The following is a 20,338-nucleotide window of genomic DNA, read 5'->3' on the forward strand; positions in this document are numbered from 1 at the left end:
CCCCACACCCCCCCCAGAGCCCCGGAGGCCCGGGCAGCAGCCAGTGAGTGTGGGGCTTCTTTTTTTTTTAAAGAACCGGGAGCTGTGCCTGGGTGGGGCAGCCATTGATGGGGCTAGGAGAGCAGGCAGGGGGTGGGGGGCACTCAGAGGGGCTGGGGAGTAGGTAGGGCATGGGGCCTGGCAGGGGTCCCCCCATGGTCCCCTTCCCTCTTCTTCAGCACCCCCCCTGCCGGCATGGAGTCCAGGTCCAGCTCCCTGCAGCGGCGAGCGGGGACTGCCCGAATCTTGGAAGCTCTCTGAATCTTTTCCGAATCAATTTAGATCTTTTTATTGGTTTCCTGATTTTATTTGAATTTGGCGATTCGGCCTCCGAATCTCCTCCAAATCGAATTAGCACCTGAAGCTTTGCACAGCCCTACTGACCATGTCGCTCTACCACCCCTCGATCTGCCCTTTCAAATGCACACTGGCATTTCCTGGTCTCTTCAGTCTGGTCTACACCTTTTATGTACATGTAATTGCTTGTTAGGTGTGTCACTTCTCTCCCCTGTCCCTGCCCAAAATGACTTTTTGGTATGACTCCTCCTGTGGATGTAGCCATACTAACAACATTTATTCCCATATGGAAAACAGAGTTAACTTGTGCTGATTTAAGTACAGTTATACTTGTATAGTTGTATCCATGCTAGTCTAGCTCTTCAATTTTTTGATTATTCCAGTGTAGTTAAAACAACACAACTTTTGGGGATAGGCAAAGTTTTTTTTTCATCAGATTTGCAGATAAAGACAGAAGGTCAGATCCTGCACAAAACTCTCCTACTTATGTGAATGTGAATATTCTACGAATTGGAATATGGTCCCTAACTGTGGTTTTCCTACAAAATCAAATGGAAAATGTATGCAGGCAAATGACTTCAGAAGGAAGTGGAAAACATCAGAATACTATCAAGTATACTTCATGTAAAACCCTTGTGTAGTGGGTTTGGGGTAACTAGCTAACTCACATAGTGTCTCAGTGTCCTTTTACAGGCTCAACCCCCCTGGTAATTGTCCATGTTCCCTGGGACAAGTTCCCTTCCAGCAGGAGTCAATGTGTATAAGCATGTGGACTCTTCCCAGGCCACTCTGTGTACTCTGAGCATATATACTGGCAATCTCTGGCTGACTTCCAGGGGAAGGACACTCCAGGCAAAGTCCTTGGGCTCTGCTGTGTCAACCCTCTGTCTCTCTACCCCTCAGCTCTCAGCTTCTCAGTTGTTTGGCTCTCAGCTGTCTGCCTGTCCTGGCCCTCAGCTCTTGCCTGTCTGCCTGTCCCAGGGTCTTCTCTATAGGAGCCTAGCTCTCCCACTCTGGTTCTTCCTCCTCCCAGGAGCCCCCTAGCTCCTCTTCCTGTGAACCTTTTATCTTTCTGCCAGCTAATTATCCCTCTCAGCTGGCCCTGTTGCCTAAGCAGCAGGGCTACTGCTCCAGATGGGAATCTGCAATCTGCCTCCAGACCCCTTGATTTGGCAGACTACTACACCTTGGTTTTTCTAGTTTACCCTGTACTACTTTGTTGCTTGGATGCTCATGATGAAGGCCTTATCACTATTTGGGAATGTTTCTGCCTTTTTTTTTTTTTCATAATCATGTTTAAATGAGGTAAGATACAGTATGGATTGATTTCCTCAGTTTTTACATGTATGGTAAGTGGGACAATTTTTTTTAACAAGTAGGGACCTTTAACTTTCCAGTGTTAACAGGTATTTAAAGAATTGTTTCATTTAAGATAATGCATTCTGGTCCTTTTGCTAATTTAGTTTGTGGATGGCATTCAAAGCATGGCATTTGGAAAGCAGAATCTGCTGCTTTTGATTCCTTTAGGTTAGAATATTTGTAAACCATAGTACAGCAACTAAAAGAGTAAAAAATCTTTGGAATAAATATGCTACCTGTAATACATTTTTTTGGCAATATTTGATATCTGAAAACGCTTTGAATAAAATAATTCTAAGATGAAAATTGTGGACACTCAGGGCAATAGATACTAGGAAGTTTCTCAGAATTTGAGTGCTTTCTTCCAACTTAGTAGAACGGATCTTGAAGAGTTATATGACACAATCACCTCTTGTGGCCATTTCATATTTGACAGCGGTATTATAATGCTCACGATTGCACACACGCTTCCTGAGCATCTGCTTTTGAACTGTATTACATTACATGACTGAAAAAAACTTGTATGTCCTGATACATTGCCAAAGAAATATGATTGGAATGTAACAGTGTGATTTTATTTTTTTTAAGGAATAGGTCATCCTTGGTTTCTCCATAGAAGTATTTGGGTCAAATGTTTAATACTGTTCCTGTACTTCTGTATAATTAGGTAGTAAAATGACTCAAAGATGAATGACTTCTTGCTGCTCTTGCAGTCTTGGCAAGCAATTTGATAACACTTAAACAGTCATCCAGTTAATTAATACTGGATTACAATGGAAATCCTATATAAGTACTCTGACACTCATGTTTTATCAGTTGGATTAGTAATGATTACATTTATTTCATTAAATATCAAAAGGATTAATGATGTATGGCTCATTATTTCCTAGATTTATGGATTTTTTTTAAGTCTGAAAGGGATATTAAGGATGTCTAATCTGATATGCTCAGTATACACTAGAAATGCTCACCTGGTAATGTTGGCATTAAAACTATAATCTATTTGAATTTAGCATATTTATTTTTTAGAAAGGCCCTGGGTTAAAACATGCTACAGAATCCTCCACATCCTAGGTACACTGTTCCAGTATTTGCTTGCCTCTCTTCCTTTTTGAGGGAAGAGGTAGAGTTGAGAAGGAACTGAATATGTTATCAGCTTCTAACCTATGTGTCCTGTGTTTTTTCCTGCTAGATTAAAGAACTGTGTGCTATTAGAAATAAATGAATGTTGAGTCACCATTTACTCTTACCCTTTTGTAATCTGCCATTTTTAATCCATTAATCTGAGCTATAATGTTGTATAGTGCAATTTTTAATTAAATGTCATGTGGGACTAAGTCAAATGCTATACTGAAATGTAAATATATTGTAATAATTTTTAATAAAAAAAGCAAAATCCAGATTTGGCATGGTATCAGATTTATTTGACAAGACTCATTTTCGGTAAATCTGTGATGACTGGTTACAGTCTCTAAATTCTCTATTGATTTCCACCCCAACCCTTTCTCATGCCAGCCTTTCTGCAATCTTGCCCACCTAAGGGTCATGCTAACTGGTCTATAGCTTTCCTTATCCTCTTTAGTCTAAGTATAATAGGGACTTTTTTTTTAAGTTCCCTGGGACTTCCCTGAAAATCTAGGATTTAAATCAACTGCGGGGGGTTATAAAGCTCTTGAGAATTTTATTTTGTACTTTTGGGTGCAAGCTTTTAACATTGACAGTTTCTTAACCTTCTTTATACTTACTGGTGGGGTTTTATCACTTGAAGAGATGAATACAAACTGCTTCTTTATGAATACAGGACAGAAATGTGTTCAGTATGTAAGCCTTTTCTGCATCATTATTTGGTAACTCTACCATGCTTGTCTAGTAATGGAATATTGGTAAAATTTTACTTGTTTCTGATTTTTTTTCCATATCATTATCTCCTCCTGATCATAGGATTTTTGTTTTTTGCTGAAACCTTTAGCTTCTCATATCAGTTATCTGTTGTTTTCATTTTCTGAATCTTAATTTGTATTCATTGCCACTTGTTCTGTACATTGGGTGCATCTACACATTGTTCTGTGGTGACATAGTGACACGCTACCTCGCTGTACGGTGTGCTACGGTGATGTAGTGATCATGTGGGTCTACATGTGATCACCAGTTATGGCCCTCTGGCAGTGCACTTCCCCAGTACAGTGCGCCACTGCAGTGATGCAGCTGAGAAATTTTACCCACGCGCTGTGTGCATGGCACAGTAACAGTCCATACTGCACTGTGCTTTGGTACTTCCAAAAGGAAATACTAAAGCAGAGCTCTGTAGCAATGTTGCTGTACCACCCTCTGCGTGGTTTTTGTTTTTTGGTGAGTTTTTCTTTTTTTTTTGCTCCTGCTTTAATCTCCTTTTAGTCAGAATGTTTTTTAACCAAGGAAGCCTCCTTTCATGGTTGTTGAGTTGTAGGCTTTCTTGTTATGTAACAAAGCATTCTCAAACAATTCTGGTATACTTTAAATTTTTTAAATATTGCTTCCCCAGTCAGTTTTGCTCCATGAACAGGGATCTGGGTTTTCCATTTGCCACAGAAAAACATGGTAAAATGTGGTTTCCCCCCACAGACTGTCAGAGTTCCCACCTGCAAGGGGCTGGGGGAAGCGGGAGGAAAGCCATCAGGCAGGGGACACCACATGCATGCGTGTGTACACACATGCAGGTGACAACCAGGCAGCATGGAGAGCAGCTCCCACAGCTCCCTGCAGGTAGGTCGGGGGGTGGGGGGTGGGATTGAGACCTCCCCACAGAGAAATGGAAGAAGGGGAGTTGGGTTGGGACTGGGGGGCCCTGCCCAGTTGGGACAGTGCATGGGGCCTGGTACTAGGGTGGGAATGCACAGCTGCAGGGCCAAGGTGGGGAGTGGGATGGAGCCATGAGTTGCTTGTCCAGGGGGTACCAGGTGGGCTTGCTCCTTGGCACATGCCCCCCAGATTTGTGCATGGGGAGGGGGTGGATGTAGGCTGCTTACTGCAGGCTTGGGGCTCCCCACCCTGTTGCTCACCCCCCAGGGCTTCTGCTGCCCAGCAGGCAGGACCTGGCGCATCAGAGCAGAGCAGGGCAAGGAGGCTCAGTGCCACCACTGGGATCCCCACACCACCATGGAGAGGTACTGCCTGCCCACCTGGCAGCAGCAGGGGTGCTGACATGAGTTGTGCTTCCTGCTGCTGCCGGGAGGGCAGGGGGAACCTCACCATGTCAGCGTGGGACTCCTGGCGGTGCCACTGAGGCTTGCTGCCCTGCTCTGCTCTGCTGCACAGGGTCTGGCCTACTAGGCCATGGAGGCCCTGGGGGGATGGGAGCAGGGTGAGGAGCCCTGAGCCTGCAGCTGTCAGCCCGCATCCACCCCCCCTTCAATGAGTGCTGCTGTAGCCATGCCACATGTAGGGGAAGGGGAGCTGGGCTCTGCATTCTGCTCTGGCTGCAGCAGCTGCTGCCTCCCATGGGCAGCAGCTGGGGCTTGGACACTACTGCCAGAGGGGGAGGGCTGGAGGGGGAAGCCAAGGGCTGTGGACCTTGTTCCTTGGCCCTGTAGCCCTGGCAGCTGGGTCCCCCCTCTGGTAGGGCTGGGGCAGGGGGGCAGGTGCCTACAGGTGGGGAGTGAAGGACACCAGCAGGGCGGGGGGGTTGAGGGTTGGGAGTAATGGGTGTTGGCAGGGCCGAGGTACGGGGGGCACTTGCTTGGCCTGGGGGGCTATAGGTGGGGAGTGAGGGGCAATGGCATGGGTAAGGATCAGCCACACCACAAAGCAGTGTAGGGGGACACCCAGAGCTGGACCTGCATCCTTGTGAGCGGAGGGGGCAGGGGAAGCCCTTTTTTCATGATAAACCCCAAATCAAATGCCAAAATATATAGGTATTTAGAATTGATTTTATTATAGTGCTTGAGGCACTGATAGGCTTCCAAATTGCTTTAAGATTGTAAATATATCAATACAAAATTGTGTTCAAGTGATATATAGATATATATATATATAGTGGCTTCATTTTAATTGTGGAAAAACATGGAGTTTGGGTTTTTTAATCTGAGAATCTGCACATTTTTTAATCTGAGAATTTGCAATATTTAAACAGAGAAAGCCAGGATCCCTGTTAGAAACTGGCCCTTTCAAAGTATGAATTAAATAATAATAATAAAAAAATAAAATCCCAGTTTCTTTTACACAAAGCAAAAAAATAAAAAGATTGGAATTGTTTGCACAGAGACAACCATCCATTTTTCTAGTTCATTGATCGCTTCTTTATCTACCAGAATGCGAACCAACACAGAATTACCCAGAATTGTTTCTAGTCCCTTTTTGTGTTTAGAGAACCATTGCCTATGTTAAGGAATTCTGAAGAGGTTTTAGTGGTAGCATGAGACTTTCATCATTCATCCCTTGGACTTGGATACATTATAAGATGTTGTCTTCACTCTCTAGATGCATGTTTGAGGAGCTGGTTATTCTCTTCCTTTATCTGATTTGGTGGGATATACTGTATTTACGCATATATTACATGTACCTTTCCCCCAGATATTAGCCTTCCAAGATTGTGATACATGTCTTAAGCAGGGAAGCTGATTCTTGACCAGTATAAAAGCCTGCATATGCTTTAAGATGACGGCTGCTTCTTTTACTTCTTTTCCCTCCAGCAGCTGCATGGAGGTAGGGGCAGAGTTGGTGGGTGTGGAGGTGCGATTGCACTATGCTTTGATTCCTGCTCTACCTACAGTTTTTAATAAAATTTGTCCTGGAGCGGCAGTGACATTTCTATTCAGGCAGCACTGAAGTCAGTTGACCTCATGGTTCATTTTCATATACTTGATTTCTGCTACTTGCTTCTCACTCCATAGGTATCAACAACCCTTGCCTTTTTTATGATCTTCATGTTTCACTAATTAAACTGTCCTTTCTTTGGCAGTGTTGCTGTCTGTTAACTATTCCTGGTCTGTCTTCTCCTATTTCATAGTCCTGCAGAATTTTTTTTAAACTTTTTTTTTCAAAATCGTAGATCTTCCCGTGGAGTCCAGTCTTTAGCAGTAGGTGCAGTTTCAGCTTTTGGCTGAGCAGCCAAGAGCTACTGATAAGTTCAGGTTTGAAAAGTTAAAGCTGTAGCTTTTGCTTGAGCAGGAAGCAGAGGGTGAGCAAGTTGAAGCTTGGGCTCTGTTCCTATTCTATCCAACCAACATGGTAGAAAAATCTTTTTTCCTCGTTCTGGCTTCCCAAAAACAAGGTGCCTGTCTTATTGGTGGGGTGGAGTGTATACAGTATGCAAGAAAATATAGTAAAAGGACTCCATCTAGGTCCCCTTTCCTTTTGTCATCTGTGTTGCATGGAGTATTGAGCCATTGGCAGTCTAGAGGTAGGTAGGTATCAGTTGTAGGTAATTCATAGTTTCATAGTTTTAGGGTCGGAAGGGACCTAATAGATCTTCTAGCCCGACCCCCCGCCAGGGCGGGAGAACAACAAAAGAACCCTAAAAACAAAAAACGGGACTCAAATGAGTCCAGCCAGGTAGGTATCCAGCCTCTTCTTAAAGATCCCCAGGGTAGGGGCCAGCACCACCTCCCTTGGAAGTTGGTTCCAGCTCCTAGCCGCCCTAACTGTGAAGTAGTTTTTTCGGATGTCCAATCTGTACCTCCTCTCCATCAACTTGTGCCCATTACTCCTTGTTATGCCAGCGGGGGCTAGGGGAAACAGCGTCTCCCCCAAACCCTTCTGGTTCCCCCTAGTGAGTTTATAGACGGTCACCAGGTCCCCCCTCAGCCTTCTCTTGTGGAGGCTGAATAGGTTCAGGTCCCGCAGTCTCTCACTGTAGGGTCTGCCCTGCTGTCCCCGGATCATGCGGGTGGCCCTCCTCTGGACCCTCTCCATGTTGTCCACATCCCTCCTGAAATGGGGCGCACAGAACTGGACACAATACTCCAGCTGCGGCCTGACCAGCGTCGCATAGAGGGGGAGGATCACCTCCCTGGCTCTACTCGAGATGCACCTGTGGATGCACGACAAGGTCCGGTTAGCCCTGCCAACCATGACCTCGCATTGTCGGCCCATGTTCATCTTGGAGTCAATAATGACACCAAGATCCCTTTCCGCCTCCGTGCTCTCAAGTAGGGAGTTCCCCATCGTATAAGTGTGCTGCTGGTTCCTACTACCCAAGTGCAGCACCCTGCACTTGTCCGTATTGAAACACATCCTGTTCCTGTTTGCCCACCCCTGTAACCTATCCAGATCCTTCTGCAATCTCTCTCTCCCTGCTAGCGTGCTCACCTCCCCCCAAATTTTGGTGTCATCAGCGAATTTAAACAGGTTGCTTTCCACCCCAACATCAAGATCGCTGATGAAGAAATTGAACAGCGCAGGCCCCAGGACCGAGCCCTGGGGGACTCCACTACCCACCTCCCCCCAAGTCGAGTATGATCCATCCACCACCACCCTCTGAGTGCGACCCTTCAGCCAATCTGCAATCCATCTGACTGTGTAGGCATCTATGCCACAGTCGCCTAGTTTATTAATTAGGATGGGGTGAGAGACGGTGTCAAAGGCCTTGCTGAAGTCCAGAAAGACTACATCCACCGCGACACCTGCGTCCATGGCCTTTGTGACCTGATCATAAAAGGCAATCAGGTTGGTCTGACATGATCTCCCCCTAATAAATCCATGCTGATTGCCCCTGAGCATCATTTCTGATGCCGGCCCATCACAAATGTGCTCCTTGATGATCTTCTCAAAGAGCTTCCCCAGGATTGAGGTAAGACTGACGGGCCTATAGTTGCCCGGGTCCTCCCTTTTCCCTTTCTTGAAGATGGGGACCACATTAGCTACCTTCCAATCGTCTGGCACCTGGCCCAAGCACCACGATCGCTCGTAGAGCCGTGCCAGGGGCCCTGCAATAACCCCAGCCAGCTCCCTCAGCACCCTGGGGTGGAGAGCATCCGGACCCGCTGACTTGAACGCGTCCAGCCCCTCCAGAAGCTCTCTAACCCGGTCCTCCCCAACCTGAGGTCTGAAGGCGATCCCCTCGCGTCCGGCTTCTATCACAGCAGGGAAGTCCCGGTCCCTGCACAAGAAAACGGAGGTGAAGAATTGGTTAAAGAGGTCCGCTTTATCCTCTGACGCAACCACCAGATTGCCCCGCATATCCTGCAGGGGCCCCACATTACCCGGCGCCTTCTTCATCCTCCCAATATATTTGAAAAAGGACTTTTTGTTATCCTTAATCCTGGACGCTAATCCGAGCTCTATCTCCGCCTTGGCCTTCCTAACAGCCCGCCTGCAGGCCCGAGCAGAGGAGGTATACTCCTCTTTGGAGATTACACCCCCCTTCCACCGGGCGTACGCCACCCTTTTGGCAAGCAGGCATTCCCGGACACCCTTGGTGAGCCAGGGGGGCTTTTGGACACTCCTGCCCGCCTTGCTTCTTGTCGGGATGGACACCCCTTGGGCCCCGAGTATCGTTTCCTTAAGGAACGACCACTCCTCTTGGACGCTGAGTTCCTCTGCCCTCAAGGACCCCAGTTCCTCTCCCACTAATCTCCTCATCTCACTGAAGTTGGCCCTCCTGAAGTCTAGGGCCACCACCTTGCTGCGGGCCCTTGACACTCTACGCTGGATGGTGAATTCCAGCACGCGATGATCACTATTGCCCAGGTGGTCAAGAACCTGGAGGCCTCTTACCAGGTCGTCGCCTGCGGCCAGGACCAGGTCCAGCAGAGCATCTCCTCTGGTGGGACTGTGCACCTCCTGAATCAAGTGGAGGTCCTGCAACTCGGCCAAGAACCTCCTGGAGCGGTCCGTCCCGGCTGACTGCTCCTCCCAGCAGATGTCCGGGTAATTAAAATCGCCCATGACAACTACATCCCTTGCTTTTAGTGTCTCCGCAAGCTGGCCTGAAAATTCCCTGTCCAGCTCCTCCTCCTGATTGGGGGGTCTGTAATAGACCCCCACCGTCAAATCCCTCTCGCCTTGCCCCCCCTGGATCTTGACCCAGAGCACTTCAGCTCGCCCTTCCCCTGACCCCATACTGCTGGCAGAGGATGTGTAGTGCTCCTTGACATAAAGTCCCACCCCCCCCCCTGATACCCACAGGCATGCCAGAATAAGGAACATGGCTTTAAGTGAAGAGGTAATGTACAGGAAGAAAAAGTAACTATAGTATACTACATACAAGTAACTTTTTATATGTGGTTACATGTAGTTACCTGAAAGTCTGACCAAACTTATAGAAGTGATGCCACCAAATTTAATATTCACTTGTGCAAATACCTACAATGCAAATATCCAAATGACAAAACCAGCATGCACATGCTGATTAGGTCTTGCCCTGATGGCGTCTCCTCGTCTTCCTGCAGCCCCCTCCCCCGGCGAGTCTAGTTTAAAGCTCACCGTACGAGATCAGCCAACCTGGAAGAGAAGACACGCTTGCCATTAGGGGAGAGATGAAGCCCATCCTGCCCCAGCAATCCCCCCTCCCGAAAGCATGGGTCGTTGTCAAGGAACCCAAGGCCTGCCCGGCGGCACCAGCTGCGTAAGCGCTGGTTGACCTCACCAATGCAGGCCCCGTGCCTCTGTCCCCTCTAAATCTCTAAATTTAGAGATTTAGAATCTCTAAAATTATATTTTAGAGATTCTTTTTTGTGAGCATTTGATGTGGCTGGTATTACTGATACCTGAAAAGAGATGATTTCCATGACTGGAATGTTAAAATCATTAGGTTCAGCCTGTTTAGGAAAGCAAATGGCAGTAAGAGAGACAGGTGACACTTCTTGCATCTAATTCCTATTTAAAAATTATACCAGACATTATAGTTAGCAAATTTCTAATGGCATATATTTTGCTTGATGGTTTTTGTAAAATAAAGGAAACTTTCCCTTCCCCCCACACCAAATGGTATTGGTCATGTTGATAAAAATGTCATTCTGCATTGTTTGTTTAGGAATATACAAAGACATATGCTTTGAGAGCAGCAAGCTTTGATATGAGGATGCTGCCTTTGAGGTTAGATCCAAGGCCTGCAGAGTCTTGTCTCTATGGCGTTTTGCAAGCCAGAGGTCACTACTAAGATGCCATATGACTTCAGTTGAAAATAAACAAGGTACACTTTATGAAGTGTCGTTCTTGGTGCCTTGGTTTGTAGAAGGAATATTTCTCCTGTGGCTGATCCTTGAGAGAGAAGACTGTCAGAAGTTGATTTTTTTTCTTTCCAAAGCTAAAAACAGCTTGATTATATGATTAGTAATCCCAATTTCTAATGAATACTCAAATGACCAAAACCAACAGTCACCTAGCAATTTAATGTCTCATGTACTTTATACAAGTTAATTTGCATCTTAAGTGACTTGTCAAAAAATTGCTGCTGCTTCTGTCTTGTCTGCATCCTCAATGCAAACAAGGGGATGTAGCACCTTCATGAGTCTCATCGTGGTAAGAAAATGTAAGATGTGTGCAAATAAAATGGTTTGGTCTGGGTAGCTACATGTAAAGCTACCAGAGAGTGGTGGTGGATGGGTCATTTTTGACCTGGAGGGATGTGGGCAGTGCGGTCCCCCAGGGCTCAGTCCTCGGACCCGCCCTGTTCAACATCTTCATCAGTGACTTGGACGAGGGGGTAAAAAGCACCCTGTTAAAATTTGCTGATGACACTAAGATGTGGGGGGATGTGGGCACACTAGAAGGGAGGAATAGGCTGCATTTGGACCTAGACAGGTTACAGGGGTGGGCAGATGAGAACAGGATGGGTTTCAACACTGACAAGTGCAAGGTGCTACACCTGGGGAGGAAGAACCAGCAGCATACCTACAAGCTGGGGAACTCCCTTCTTGTCAGTGCAGAGGCAGAAAAGGATCTTGGAATCATTATTGATGCCAAAATGAACATGGGCTGACACTGTGGGGACGCGGTCAGGAAGGCCAACCACACCTTGTCATGCATCCACAGATGCATCTCGAGCAGGTCCAAAGTGGTGATCCTCCCCGTCTATGCGGCACTGGTCAGGCCACAGTTGGACTACTGCATCCAGTTCTGGGCACCACACTTCAGGAGAGATGTGGACAGCATTGAGAGGGTTCAGAGGAGGGCCACACGCATGATCAGGGGGCAGCAGGGCAAGCCCTACGAGGAGAGACTAAGGGACCTGAACCTGTTCAGCCTCCACAAGAGAAGGCTGAGGGGGGATCTAGTGGCCATTTACAAACTAGTCAGAGGGGACCAGCAGGCATTGGGGGAGTCCCTGTTCCCCTGCTGGGGTTGTTTGACCCCAGTACTTTTTCCTACCATGGCAGGGGGGCGGACTTAATGATCTGCTCAGGTCCCTTCCGACCCTACCAACTACAAAACTATGAAACTAAATAACTAAGCCAGAACCCATCTGTCTTAAGTTTTTATGCCATGCTCATTGTAATGGTGTGTGAGTGCCTTGGTTCCTAGTTTAGATAACTTGCTAAGTGGCTTTCTATGGTTCTTGGATGAGAGCAAGATGGAGATAACCATCTTCCCTGTGACACAACTCTGAGGGTGATTAATTGTGCTGTTTTGAGTGTGTGGCTAACTTGCATAGAATTTGGCACAAGGGCTAGGGACAGATATTTAAAAAAGCCTGAGCCTGAATTGATTCAGTCTTTAGGTTAGTCTGACCTGCCTAGGTCAAACTGGTTTGCAATAGTACAGGCATTCTCTCTGGACTGAGGAAATGCAGGCACATGCCTGAAGTGGCTCAGGCTAGAATATGGGGGGCACTGGAGCAGCCCTCCTTTCCCTTTTTCAGTGCTGAGCTGAGGGGAATGTGGGGCATGGCCAGGCCCTGGCAGGATGCTCTGATTTGGGATGGGTGTAAACCCCCACCCTGCCTGCACAGTCCCAAGCTTTTCCTAGCTTGCTGCTCAAGGGGTGGGAGTGTTGCCAGCCCCCAGGCCGTGGCTAGCACTCTGAGGCAAAGCAGGGTGGTGGGGGTAGTTATGTAGTGCATGTATCTGTTGATTATACTGAGCTTTTCAGTCTCCCTGTACCTGCTTTTTCATACTGTCTGCAGTAAACCTAATAGGTGAGCGAGCCAGCAGGGAGCTGATAACACGGTGTTTAGCAGTCTATCAAGAAACAAAAGCCTCTCATTCATTCAAGCTCCTCTTTGAACAGCTTTTTCCAAGGAAGAAACGGAGGGACATTACTAGGTAACCTGTTGATTAGCTCCAAAAAGCCCTAAGTGGACACTTCTGTCTGCCTGTCCCAGTGAAATCTCTCTCTCTCTCTCTCTCTCTCTCTCTCTCACCCACCCATCCCCCACCGCATTAGATACCACATGCTGGCTGGGGTCTGTGCTGTGGGACATGGGAGGGAAGGAGAGGGATATCCCTGCTGGCGGGGTGGGGGGAGGAGCAAGCTAGGCAGACCCTGCTGTGCCTGTAGTCTCCACCAGAGCTCTAGTTAGGGAGCAGAGGGTTTAACTTTTAACCAGGAAGGGGACAGACATTGCATAAACTGGTTTGACACAAATCAGTTAAGTCTGATACTGCATTCAACCAGGTTTATCTTAAACCAGTTTCAGCCATTTTCAAACTGGCTTATGTGAACTGGACTTATGTTCTGTTACAGGTTTAAACCAGTTTATGTGTAATGTCTGCCCCTAGCCAGAGGGGCAGTAAGGAAACTATAACCTCTTTGTGGCAAGAATTGAATATAATAGCAATAATAATAGCAATAATATTATTGACAATGATGATTATTAATGTCTAGCATGATAGCCTGATCCAGAGCACGATTATAAAATAAATAAGTTATTACGATATTAAGAGGACAGACTGGGAATAAAGAAACACTATTACTGCACTATTCTTAGAGTAATGGAACAGTTTCACAAACTCCTGGGTGAGCCCAATGAAATAAAGCTGTTTGCAAAAGATTTTTCTTAGCATGTTAATTCATTTTTAGTGCTTCTATGGATTGTAACACAAAGTTTGACCTTGGTTATGAAGCAAAGATGCTTGAAAGCATGTTGGGCTTTTTTCATTAGCAATCATGCACAAGCCAATTTTATGGCAAAATAGATAAATGTGACATCGGGCAGCATTTGTTTGTGAAAATTCTGCTTCGGGGTGTTAGCGCAATTTGTCTCGCCTAAAAACAGACAAACAAACAAAAAACCCTACCTGCATTGTAAAATGAAATGAACATGAGAATTAAATTCCAGTTATGATATATTAATATTGTTTCATTATTGTAACAGGTTTCACTTGTAGTCTGCTTTTAGATGTATATCAAATAGGTAAGTGCTTTCTTTATCTTCTGCTAATCATTTTAAGGCAAAAGTTATACCTAGGCTGGCTTTTAACTTCACTGAAGCTCCTCATACCCCTTTGAGTTCTATTTTTCTCTTACAGATTATAAATTTGGGTTCCTGAGCAAATATCAGTAATTTACAGTGGTACATTGAAGCAAAAAACAAAAGGCTAGCTCAAAGGTTGTCTCTACTCATACAAAGAAATGCCACAACAACTTTTCTTCTGAATGTTAAGGATGTACTGGTGGCCTTTTCTGCAGTTTCTGTCAATATCATTCCACAGATCATCCTGGACAGTGATTGTTTGCAAATGAAGGGGTAACTTATGTTTCCCTTTGGTAACAAAGGATGTCATTGAATTTACATTATTGATGGTACTTGCTGTTACTGAGACCAACAGTGTGCATGGACAGAGGAGAAATTTAAAGATGGATTCAAACCAGAATTCTAGTCCAAACACCCAAAACTTTGAGAAAGTTGGGATCCAAATCTTATAGTTCATGATAACAGCTATGTCATGTTAGAGAGAACAAACACTTCAGTGAAGAGTTGTGTAATGAAGCAATCACTGACAGCTCTGCATGGGTGTATTATCATAAATGCCTCTTCTAATGAGATTTCCCAAGTTCTCCTGCTAAGAGGGATAAAAAAAAAACAACCCCTCATTCAGTTTTCTTGGCTTGTCTATTTAATCTGTCCTCAGCTGTTGTAATAGTGCATATGTGATAAATGGACATGCTATTAATCTTAAACATGAGGCTTTCTGCCCTAGTGTAAAGTAGTGTGTGGTGGTCTATGATGCATATGATTCGTAGCCCTTTCCTTTGATCAGGAGAGTCATGATAATGTAGTTTGGCTGGCTAAAGCAACACTAGGTTCTATCAGTAAAAGATTCAGGGGAGTGAACTCTGAGATGTGGAGTTTCACATTGAAGACATGCAAATAAAAATGTTGGAAATCAAGCATAGGTTCTTTCTAAGGCCAGTAAAGGGATTAATTGCAGTTTTACTGTGAAGAATAATGTAAAAGAACAGCATTTTCATTACATGAACAAACTGAATGGTGAAAAGAATCGGAAAGATGCTTAATCATGCATCAATCTGTTAAATTTACAATACACATAATCCTGGTGTCTTGTTTTCTTCAGTTGTCTGTGTCAGCTGCTTTTATATAACTTCAATTTTCTCCTCTTCTAAAATAACACATTTCCTAGGATACTGGCCATATCCATTCTATTGCACATATAGACATAATATGCTGTCTACAGTACTTTAAATTTCATAGTAGTTCTCTTGCCAGGCATAATGATACATTACAGTTTTGTTTTATTTTTCTTTTTTCTGCTTAAAGTAAAACCTTTAATCTCTGGGTTGGAGAGAGAGGACTGCTTTCTGGGTTTGATAAATATTTTCTGATTTGAATATAGTATGAAGTATTTTATACAAGACAGGATTCAGTTACTTACATTTGTCTCCATGACTGATCTAGATTCTTCTTTAGGAGACATAAGCCAAAATGACACATTTCCCCCCTCCTCTCTTCCCCTTTTTTCTTTTTTGGCCAATAGTGTTAGTTTTTTTGCTTCTGTTTTTACCCTCTATACACTGTGTTAATACTAAGAGTTTTTAGAACGTGCAGACAATTTAGTATTTGAATTGTAGGCTAGTAATAGACCAATCCAAGGACAAAATGATGCATTTCAGGGCTGCGTTATCAGAAGTGTAATACATGAGACATGGGAAGTGATGGTACTACTTTACTTGGTTTTGGTTGAGCTTCAGCTGGAGCATTGTCTCAGGTTCTGGGCTCTGCACTTTAAGGGTGTGGACAGACAGTGCTCTAAATACACTTTAACCCCAAGGCTAAGTACAGACAGTCAAAAAAGCCTAAGGGTGAACCGATTCAGTCTTTGCAGGTTAGTCTAAGATGCAGGGATTAAATTGATCAACAACTGGACATGCATTCACGTTTGATTTAGGTAATGCAGCCACATGCCTGCAGTGTCTCAGCCCAGAGACTGGGGGGAGGGTGGGGGCACTAGAGCATGGCATGTAGCCAGCATGGGCTGTGTATTCACTTTTTCTGCTGCCCCTGGGGTCTCTGGGATTTGCAGTCCAGAATCACAGGAGCAGGACTCTGCAGGGTTGCTCATCACTTCTTTCTGCTTCCAGGTGTCTCTGGGATTTGTAGTCCACAGTCATAGTCAGCGGTAACTTTCAGTAAGTTTATTAGGGCAGGGCAGCTCTGAACTCAGGGGAAGGGGAGTTTAACCCTTCTCCCTGGCCCCAGACCCAAGCCAGGGTTTGCGTGGCGGGAAGGGCACAATCCCTGCCACAGCCCCGCTCCAACCCTTCTCTGCTGGAGCAGACAGCACAGCCCAGTCCAGGGCTGGAAAGCATGCTGGGATACTGGGGGACTCTGGTTTAACATAAACCAGAAAGGGGTCTGGGACAGAAGCTTCATAAACTGGTTTGACCCAAATCAGTGAAGTCTGATACAGTACTACATTCAGCCAGGCTTATCTTAAACCAGTTTCGGCCATTCTGCAGTTGGTTTATATGCACTGAACTTCTCTTCTGTTACAGGTTTAAACCAGTTTCTGATCACTTAAACCAGTTTATGTGTAACTTGTGTCCCTAGCCCAAGAGTCTAAAATCTAGATGTACAGCCCACTCCAAACTGCTTTTGTCTTCCTGGAACATTTCAGGAGCACACTGGGAAAATCAACTACCATTTTGAGCCAGTTCTCCCTGAACCAGTTTGTTGTGTGAACATAGAACATCCTATGCTGAGTGCCTGGAGGAATGCCAGACATCCTAAACTGCGCTGTCTTTACTCCACCCAAATGCATGTACCCAGTGGTGCTCTGGGATGCAACTAGGACTCTACTGCCCAAAAATCTATTGCCTGTGGAGAAGCAGAAAGCCTCTGTCTCAGTTTCATTTTCCTGCTGGGGACCCTGTGTGAGGGATCCCAAGCTTGTTTGGGGTGTGTGGTGGGTTTTGGGAGTGGGGCTCTGTGGCCCCTGCTTGTGATAAGTGGTTGGTTGTGTTTGTGCCGGCAATAGTAAGCACCAGTCAATAGTGTGGTGGTGGTAGGAAATGGCCATTGCACAACAGGCACTCAGAACAGAAGGGTTGTTGATTTTTTGCTCAGTGTGAAGTGAATTCACCCCTTAACTGTTAATCCTTCCTTGGCCTCTGTACTGGACTCCTGCAGCTAGTCTTGCCCTCCAGTTTCCACCATATGCACACATCTCTAGACAATTGCTAGCATTGCAAGGTACTTGAGCAACTTTCCAGGGAGTCTTTTGCTGCAACATGAAGCAGAGACTGGGGAGTCCCAAAGTAACCAGCCCCTGCAAATAAAGAAGCAGGGGCCCCTGTCCCCTCCTACATACATACCTGGTCACCCCCTGTCTAGGTACCACCACACAGTTCAGCAGTGTGCAGGTGTGGCATGCAGGGAAAGAAGGTGAAGAGCAGAAGTGCCAGCCAGAAGCAGGGGTAAAGAAACATCTGAGGACCCCTTCAAACAGTCCCCCTGCCATCTGTCTTTTAGCCCCAGATGAGTGGTGTAGAGCTGGTCTGCAGGCTGGATTGGGTCCTGCAACCTTGCCTAGCCCTGACTGTGGCCTGATGCCCCATGCTGCCATCACATGATAGGATTGGGCCCCACACCAGCCCCATGCACTGAGATCAGGCCATGACACCCTGCATTGCTTCTGCTCACTAAAATCAAGTTCTCTGCAACCCCCCATGCACTGGGATCAGCACCTTGGCACTCCTTGGAGCACACTGCTCTGCTCCCATGCACCAGGATCAAGTCTTGAACCACCCTACACACTTGATCTAGTGCACAGGGCTATGCTACCTGACTCGTGGAACTCCCCAGGAATCTGGAAATTTGGCAGCAGGGAAGCCTCTGAAAGACTGGTAGTTGTACATAGCTATATTTAAGATATAAAAAGGGAGAAAACACTTTACAAAATAGAATCCTAAGTCTGTAGATGGATGTCACCAACTGAGCAGATCAGCTGAACAGTTGATCTGCCTCACTGGGCAAAACAGGCATTGCCTATTGTCCCACAGGCCTGGATCATTGCCACTCCCCCATGCAGCAGGGACCCAATTCTGTGGGACAACATTTAAGATGTGCCTCTGCAAACTGGGAAACCCAGAGTTTCCTTGTTTGCAAAGGTGCACCCCAGTTCATGATAGATGCTCCTGGGGCATGTGTCTGCAAGCAGGGAACCAGGCAGGTGCTCCCAGGGCTTCAGGGGCCTGATCCTGCTCTCCCTCTGAATGGAAATTTCTGGGGTGAGCAGGATTGGGCCCCTGGAGCACCTGCCCAGGATGGCGCAAGAGCGTAGGCTACTCTTGTCCATAAAGCAAACAAAAGACCACTGCAAAAAAGCAGCACAAATTCTTGGCCTTTGTAATGTGAAAAGAGGCATGGATGTCTGTTTTCATGGTCTTTGTGCTGTCATAAAAAAATGTTATGGTGGTACAAAATGATGTCTGTTTCCAGCCTAATATCTCAGTGATAACAGCCCTATATGTTGTTCTGCTCATGGCTATGCCATGTGATAGAAGCATGCTGAAAATGCATGACAGATTTGCCAGCTGGGAACAACTTTTGTCCAAATCCTAAAGCATCTCATACATACAGCCAAGAGCTATTTTGAAGGTGAAATTATTCTTTGTGGGATCTCTGACAGCAGAGGAACAGAGAAGCAGGTTGAAATGTAAAATCTGCATCTGGTAGCTCTGCCCCCTGGCAGCTTTTGTAGTTTGGCAGTCTAACATTACTTTAGGGCTTCCAGTTAGTAGAGTCCCCAACCTTCTAGTGACTGATATGCCCCATCCTATTTTTGTGTTTCCACTGAGCAGAGAGAAACCATTATACTCCTTTAGTGGGGTCTTTGGTGAATTAGAGTGAATGATATAATGCTGAAAATAAATCATGTATCTAAAACTGCTGCAGGAGACCTGACAAGGACTGATGGCTTTATATCACTGAGTAAATTTTGATTATGGCCAGATGATAAAATACGGGAAGTTTGTATCTCAGAGTTAAAAGCCCTGGATTGTAGGAGGCCTTCACCTTTGATATCTTTTTCCCTTGTTTTAAGGCATCAAAGTGAAATGGATCCCTTTCTCTCCCACTAATCTTGTATATGCTGAAGGAGTAACCATGGAACTGGACAGTTCTGAAATATTAAAGGCAAGACTATTGATCCTGTCTTTTTTCATACGTCTATATAAGGCTTTGATTTTGGGACAGCTCGAAAGGGTGAATAAAGGTAGTTTAGTGCATATTGTCCATCAGTTAGGAGATATTTTTGGATAGTTCTGTGTGGTATCTACACACCAGAATAGGATTCAAAGAAGGGTTTAATAGCAAAATAAATTTTGGAGTGGTTAACTCAATCTTTAGGGTTATCAATACTAGGTGCATCTACATGTGTGCTTTACTGCAGAGTTGACTAATTAGCTTCACAGTAAAGTGTCACTGTCTACATGTTGCCCAAACGGCTAGTTTCGTGCCCTTGGAGGCTTTTTCTGATTGACCTCAAGGGAGAGTCGCACACTCAGGCTGGGTTTATTTCAAATGTATTGTTTGCGCAAACAAGATTGACTAGGGAGCTAGTAGCCCAAAGCAGAGTTGACCCTCGGTTTTTGTCCGAGGGTCTTTTTATAGCTTATCTAAACAAAGAACCGTAGCGTGTTATGCAGTTATTGGCTATCCTATAGCGTTTACAAGCTTCTACTGTTTCGTCTAAGTTTCTGCAAGACGTCAAAGTTTCCACAGGATGTCTTGGGTTTTCATGCTATGCTTAACTTATTATGGGTTATGTTACAGCACCTGTGTGTTTTTAACAGGGGGGTTTTTTATCTTATGTTTTTAATCTATGTGCAGAAGCTAATGCGGAAGCCATTTGCAAGCCATGTTGAATACAGAAGCATTTTGCAAAGAAAGCACTATGTTTAAATTCAATCATTATGTCTGACCTCTAATCGTATTTGTACCACATACACATGCGCTGGTGTTAGGACACAGTAAACCAATTAACTTTTGCTGTTAGATGGTACTGTTGGGGACAGTGCTGTCTTACGGCAGAGTCATTTACTGTGCTGAAACACGCATGTAGATGCTGTGTAGATGTGTAGACCAGGAGTGGGGGGACATGCTATGTAGACCGGGAGGGGGCCAGATTCCTGCCTGCTGCTTAGCCATATGACTCGGAAGGATCAACACTCTCATGCCTTAGCCAGTCCCTCTGCTGTCCATTGCTGGTCACCCAGAGCCCAGGGCTGACCCCCCCCCCCCCCCCCCCCCCCCCCCCCCCCTCAC

This window comes from Alligator sinensis, unplaced genomic scaffold (genome assembly GCF_000455745.1).
Source record: "Alligator sinensis unplaced genomic scaffold, ASM45574v1 scaffold84_2, whole genome shotgun sequence".
NCBI classification, from domain to species: domain Eukaryota; kingdom Metazoa; phylum Chordata; order Crocodylia; family Alligatoridae; genus Alligator; species Alligator sinensis.